Source organism: Pyxicephalus adspersus, chromosome 3 (assembly GCF_032062135.1).
Source record: "Pyxicephalus adspersus chromosome 3, UCB_Pads_2.0, whole genome shotgun sequence".
Classification (NCBI taxonomy): Eukaryota; Metazoa; Chordata; class Amphibia; order Anura; family Pyxicephalidae; genus Pyxicephalus; species Pyxicephalus adspersus.
In genome coordinates, this window is record NC_092860.1 from 10,271,264 (window position 1) to 10,278,354 (window position 7,091).

Below are 7,091 nucleotides of genomic sequence, written 5' to 3' on the forward strand. Positions count from 1 at the left end.
GTATACAGTGGGGTATTCCAGCTCACCCGGGTATAGGTGGGTATCTATGCAGTATTACTTTTGCTATAAAGCTATAAAATTATTACCCCCCCCCCCTTCCCCCTTGCACAATAAGAAATACTAATGGGGCACCTCCGGCTGAGAATGTAAGGGGGGAATTCCTTCCAGGATGGAGGGTTTCCTGGGCACTGATGAAGGATTGGGTGATGTTTTGAGTATATTTTTTTTTTTTAGAAATTTGGTATTGGCAGGGGGTGCCTTTAGGGGAATTCTATTTGGCATTTTTGGGGCACTTAGAATTTTCTAAAAGATCCCCCCCTTTGCCTTTGGTTGTAAGGTGACATTTTCCAGGGACCTGGCACTGGGGGGGGGTCTAGAAACCTTGGTTGTAAAAGGCACCTGGTACTAAAATGGGCTGTATATTGGGCACCTGGTAGGGGTACCAGGAGGGGGTATTTCCTGTGCACTTCAATTAATAATGCAGGGATACTATCCATACTTCTGGAGCAGGGAAAGAGTATCTTTTGGACATTTGATACTGAGAGGGGTATGTTCTGGGCATCTCAGTTCTACAATGGCATCCTTCTGTGCACTTAGTACTTGGAGGGGGTATTTCCTGGGCAGTTCACTTGAGGTGTACCATTCATGCACAGGGAAAGGGGTATCATTTAGGCATGTGATACTGGAAGGGAGGAACTTTTTAGCACCTCCTGCTGAAATAAATATCACCCTGGTACCCTGGTACTTGAAAGTGGGGTAACTTGGGGGCACTTGCATGGTGGCAGTTCTGAGGCATGAAGGGGAGAGGGGGGAGGACTCCAAGGTTCCTGGGGTATCTGGGGCTGCAGACAGTTATGGCAATTACAGGGCATTTTATGGGCACAGATAGTGAAGAAGGGGTAAAAAGTAATAAAAGGAGGGGTATTAATTGCTGGGGACCAAGGCAAGGTTTACAGGGGGGCATTTAGGAAAACATCGCTCTTGAATGGGGCATACTCTGTACTCAATATTAGATGGGCATTAGATAGATGGGTATTTTCGGGGCACAACTATTTTACAAAATATCAATTTTTCTGGATGAAGAACAAGCAGTGGGGCAATTCCTAGACACAGATACCCCCACCCTGGGCATTTCAAGCTTCTACTAACAACAAGGGGCAGATTTATCAGCCACCGGGGTGTCCATACAGAAAGCAATGTCATAAATGCCCTGATTAGGGTATTTTTTAGTGGCCTGATCATGTCACTGGGGGGCTTCTATTAGAATATCTGTTTATAGGTAATAAAGACATTTAATTGCCCGAACGGGTTAATATTAGCTAGTAAAAAAAATCTAATTGTCAATAACGAGGTATGTGAGAAGATAAATGGTCTAATTGCCTCTGAGGGGCTGTTTACAGGAGTGACATCTTTTAATTGTCAATGTACAAGGCAGCTAATTCTTGAAAGGGTGATTAATTGCCCCCTGGTGGGGTATTTAAAGGTATTTGCCCCTGCATGGGGTAATTGAACAAAAATGCCTACAAGACCTAAGTCTGTCCCTAGCCCACCACCCGAATCTTACCGGCGGCTCCTGGGCTCCTTCGCTCCGTGTCTGTGCCTCCCGGTACCCGCCAGCCCCGGCCCCGTCCCTCCAGCCCGTCACCTCCACAGCCCCGCCCACTCGACACCAGGCCCGCTCCCTCACCCCATCCCTAGATTTTTGGCTCCGCTCATTGGCTCTCGCTCAGCTAGTCACACTATTTCCATGTTTCTAATTGGTCGATGCTCATGCCTGTCACGTGGAAACCGTTACTTTTTTTTTGTCCTTGCTCTCTCCATCAGTTTTCCTTATTGTCCCCTCCCACCCCTGGAGGAAAGTGGCTGGAGGCTGCTGTCTGTCACCGGATCGGCGATTCTATTGGCTGTTTGGGAGCATGATGGGGCGTGGCCACGTTCGACCGGATTGCGCAAGGCTGATTGGCAGCAGTGTGGGGACCACGTGGGTGTAGCGAGGCGCAGGTTGGAGAGAACATGTCGCTGACTGGCTATGTTGCAGACATATTGTTGGTTGGCAGAGGCATGTAGCATTGTCAGATCACATGGGACACCTCTGAGGCGTGAGGCAGGGTGTACCTCAGAGGTGTCACATGCCAGCAAAATGGCAGCGCCTGGTCTGCAGCAAATAGCACGGATGACTGGAAGGGAACAAAATGGATGCTCACAGCCCCATGTGTTCCTGCAAGGCAGGTGCTGACTCCCTAATAATTGTAGGAAACAAGATGGCTGTCTCCAGAGATGTCTGGCCATCAGGTGAAGCATTCTGGTGTCTCCAGGGAACAGCATAAATATTAGTATTGTGTGTGTGTGAAAAGATGGCAGAAAGGAACAAAATGTCCAGAGGAACCCATCTAGATGTAAGGGACCAAAAGGGCTCCTTCTAGATGTAGGGACCATGGAGGCTCCTTCAAAATGTAAGGGAGCAAGAGGGCTTTCCAGGGTGAAAGGACCAAGACAGTATTCTCTAGGAGTTAGGGACTAAGAAGCCCCCCTCTAGACTAGAATGCTCCCTCTAGATGTAAGGGGCCAAGATGGCTCCTAGACTCAAGAGGCAAAGACTGCTTCTTCTTGATGTGAGGGACCAAGGAGCCTTCTAGATGTAAGGGACTAGAAAGCCTTTTTCTAGATGTAAGGGGCCAGGGGGGCTCCATCTAGACATAAGGGACCAAGGGGGGTCCTTCTAGTTGTAAGGGACCAAGAAGGCTCCCTCCAGGGTGAAAGGATCAAGATGGTATCCCCTAGAAGTTAGGGACTAAGAAACCTTTATCTAGACGTAAGGGACCAAGAAGGCTCCTTCTTGATGTAGGGGCCAAGGCGGCTTTTGGGAAAAAAGGGGCCAAAACGGATCCTTCTAGATGTATGAGACCAAGAAGCCCAGACGTAAGGGGCCAAGAAGCCTTTTTCAAGATGTAAGAGACCAGGAAGCCTTCTTCTAGACGTAAGGGACCAGGGGCCAGGAATACCTCTTTCCAGACCAGGGGTGTCAAACTCAAATACCCAATGGGCCAAAATTAAAAACTTTGACAAAGTCGCAGGCCAACCTTGAAGTTTTTCCTTCTCATTAGATATAAAACCTTGATGTGATCATGATTGGCATCACTTGGATAACAGCTATATGACACAAGGCCATGGGTCGCCAAGAAGCCCTTGTAACTCTAAAAACCTCCTATGTGTAGCTGAGGGGGAGTGCTGGAAATGCCATGGCCAATGCGGGGTTAATCTTTTGAGTGGCCCGCTGCTGGAATTCTCTCTTCATTGAAAAAGCACCGCTACTACAATTCCCGGCATTACTTGCGTCTATAAAACAGTCCAATGCGGGGCCACGCATAGGCAGAGAGGCCGCTGGTCTATAGACGCGAGTGATGACGGGAATTGTAGTAGCGGCGCTATTTCAATGCAGCAGCAGGCCAGCTGCAGTTCATATTTAGGATTTTTTTGGGGACCAAACAAAAAGATGTTGCCGGCCAGAGTTTGACACCCCTGTTCTAGACTGAAGCAATGAAGAAGGGTCCCTCTTGACAGACAAGTCCAATATGGCAGCCTTTACTTTAGAAGGGGCATAGTGGTTCCTTCCAGCTTCTCTGGATTCTGGGTAAGTATATCAAAGCCTAACACCCATGGAACATGTCAAAGGCTACAGCTTTTCTCAGGTTCTTTCCCTATTCATGTATCCCCGCTAGGAGGGATCACCCTCTCCGTCTTGTCACCCATGATCACTGCAACACAATGTTTTAATAAGCAAAACTTTGCAATAGTGAAGAGAAGGTGAGAGGAAATCTAAATGGGGACACCTGTTTAAGTAACAACCTTAGAGGGATTTTTGCTCTAACTTCCTGCTGTATCTCTAGGAAAAAAAGTGAAGAACCATCTCAGCAATAAAAAAAAATGGAAATGGTTTAAAACCACATTTTGGTTTAGTTTCGCATTAAATCCGGGCCGCACCTGCGTTTACATTATCCATATACACATACCATACATTTTCCTAACCCCCTCCCCTCCTTTCTTCCTGAAGAGGATTGAAGACAGCTGCGAGCAGTGGTCGCATTTCTCCCCTTGGCGTTGCGTGCTGGATGGTTTACCTATCCCGAGCTGGCTTTCCATCCTTACATTACTTACACGTGTTCCATGATATCAGATCAGCCCCGGGGTATCGGTCACAGCCCTCCTGGCTCTCGCTTCATCTGCATAGCTCATTGGCGATTCATGAGTGCTCGGTATGTGAGCTGAAAGATATTTATATAATATTGTGTTACACACAGGGAAATCTCACATAAACAACCTAATGGCCGGGTCGCATGATCATACAAGGCCAACGGCCTGCACAAACATGGCCGCCAGTGTGTATCAGCACATGGGAAACGTATGACAGCAATCATAGCTGTATATATAGCGCATTACAGTATCCTGACTGCCTATTGTAGAATGAAATGAGGGAAGGGAGATGTCTAGGTGATTGTATCATCCAAGTAATGAAAATATAAAGACCTGCTTATCAAAAAGTGGGGAAGACAATTTATTTTTGTTCTCCGCTTGTTTGCCTTTTGAGCATGGAGACTATGCTTCAATATACAAGTAATTTTTCCAGCAGTACCTTGTTCATGCCACTAGATGTCCTTAGTCTGAGAGCCAGCATAATTCAACCCGTTTCCTCTGTGCCCAGGTTGCCCTGGGCCCACCACTCACATAGGTGTGAAGGGAGCCTAGGAGTGTGGTGAAAAAAAAACCTATAGACAGCAATGTTTATAAATGACTGACACCATATTGGTCAAATTTCTTGATATATGGGGTCTTGGGTGTGGCCCCTTACATTACCAAAGGGCCACATTCAATTCGACTGAATGGCTTCTAAATACAAATTTAGGGTTAATGTGGTCAAAGCAATGATTGCCCTTAAATATGGCGTTACGTGATGGCTTTTTATAACGATTCCTGAAATGACGACTTCTTATTTATTGCCCCTTTGCTATTATTAGCCAGATACAAAAAGCTGGAAGAATGCTTCTTATTGCAATGTTTGGAAACAGGGATTCGGCAGCCAAGGCGTGGGGATTATCTGCTGCTGACGAGCGGGTGAGCGGGTATTTCCAACACAAATATTTGAAATAGTCTCTGGTGTCACCAGGAATTAAAAAAGAATGAATCTTGCTGGATATTAACTATGCGCCTGCAGGGACTGACCTATACAAAAGTATGAAGGGGGCAGTTTTAGCTGATATGTGATTGGCTGACCAAGTGACTTTTATGTAGGTGACCCACGCTGAAGAGATTGTGGAGCAGCATTTTCTTCTGAGCTTTTATTGCTAATAGTTCCAGACTCAGGGGCGGACATAGGGAAGTGCAAAGTATGCTGTTTAAGAGCCCTGGACCCTCTTCAGCCAATAGGGGTCCCTACAGGGGCCCCAGGTTAGTTCAGTGGGGGGCGGAGTGGCATCGGTTCTGAAAAGGGGCCCACTGTTGGCTATGTCCACCATTGATCAGACTGTTACATTTATATCTACAGGTTGACTTTATTTCTAGCCAAAAGGGAAAGTCCCAAAATGGACACCTGTTTTGGTGACAATTGTGATTTCCCCTAATTTTGTACAGAACAGGAAGGTCATAGAAGTCTCTTTAGTGGGACAAAGACAGCAAAGAAAGCTTAGCATTTGATTTAACCCATTCCCCTTGGCACATGTCAAGGATTCCCAAGTTCATCCAACCCTTCCATCCAATTTGCGGGCTGGCGTTGAGGTGGATTGTTACCTTCCCCTCTCCTGCCATTTTTGCGGCAAGCATGGAGAATGGCAAGCAAAAGTTCTGTGCACAGTTATCTGCCCCAGAGATGTGTACCTGAAAACCTTTCTATCATTTATCTATCTGCAATCAGTTAATTGATTTATGTATCTATTGATCTGTCTTCCCAACTACTTATCATATATCTATTGATTGATTCATCTGTTTATCTTTTAATCATCTCTCTCTCCTGTTCTCTCTTTATCTCTCCTATCTGTTCCCTCTCTCTTCTCTCTCCCCAGTTCTCTCTCTCTCCTCTCTCACTTTCTCTCTCTCTCTCTCTCTCTCTCTCTCTTTTCTCTCTCTTTCCTTCTCTCTCTCTCTCTCCTCTCTCCTCTCTTTCCTGTTCTCTCTCTCTGATCTGTTCTCTATCTCTCTCCTGTTCTCTCATCTCTCTATTGATATATTAATCATGTGTTTGTCTGTTATCTCACACTCTAATGATCACCTATTATTATTATCATTAATAATAATAAACAGGATTTATATAGCGCCAACATATTACACAGCGCTGTACAATAAATAGTTGCAAATGACAGACGGATACAGACAGTAATACAGGAGGAGGAGAGGACCCTGTCCTGATCTTTCTCTTTCCTCATCTGTCTCCAGGCCTGCAGTGGTGATGAAAGCAGCACAGAGAACATTCAGCCCCTCCATGACCTGATAGAGAACAAGGGTTGGGGGGCATTTGTGTAGTCCCATCAGCCCATCTGGAAAAGCCATCATGGCTCCTGGCGCTGACCTCCAATACCTCTGAGCCATGATACAGGAATTTGGTCCCCTGCCAAGAGCAACAGACAGAATGTGACAAGGACAGGAGGTGATGCAGCGATCAGATTTGTGTGACTCGCTCAGCATGCTGACAGCTTCCATCAGCGTCCTGCAGACAGTAATTTCCCCCACCGCCAGAAATACTACGATGTAAAGGGGAGCTCTGGGTTCAATCTGGTTGATTAGCCACACCCAGTCCAAGCCACTGCTTTCTAGATTGACAGCACTGACTCCTCTCACTGTGACCTTCAGTGTCTGGGAGGGGTAGCGTGTGAGATACAAATGAAGAGAGCTTGGCTCAGGCAGAGAAGAGAAAATAATTGTGTAACTACAAGGGACCTTCGTCTCCAAGCTAAAGAATCAGAATGCCATGCAACCAGTGCTGAAGTTCATGTAGCCAGCAAATGGCTGCAAAGAGGCTGCAGGAAATCCCCACTGACATTTAACTAAGGATAAAATAAAGGCTGCAGCTACCTTAAGACTCTAATTCAGATTGCCTGTTATGA

The 7,091-nt window shown here is 46.3% G+C and overlaps 1 protein-coding gene across 3 annotated transcripts in view; it reads right to left on the reverse strand.

The window, feature by feature from the left end:
• MYH10 (myosin heavy chain 10) overlaps window positions 1–1,659 on the reverse strand; it is an 82,528-nt gene extending 80,869 nt beyond the window's left edge. For all 3 annotated transcript variants that reach the window (XM_072403545.1, XM_072403544.1, XM_072403543.1), the window contains exon 1: window positions 1,565–1,659. The gene's annotated coding sequence lies outside the window, so the exon portion shown is untranslated. The remainder of the gene's footprint in view (window positions 1–1,564) is intronic.
• Between the last annotated feature and the right edge of the window lie 5,432 nt (window positions 1,660–7,091).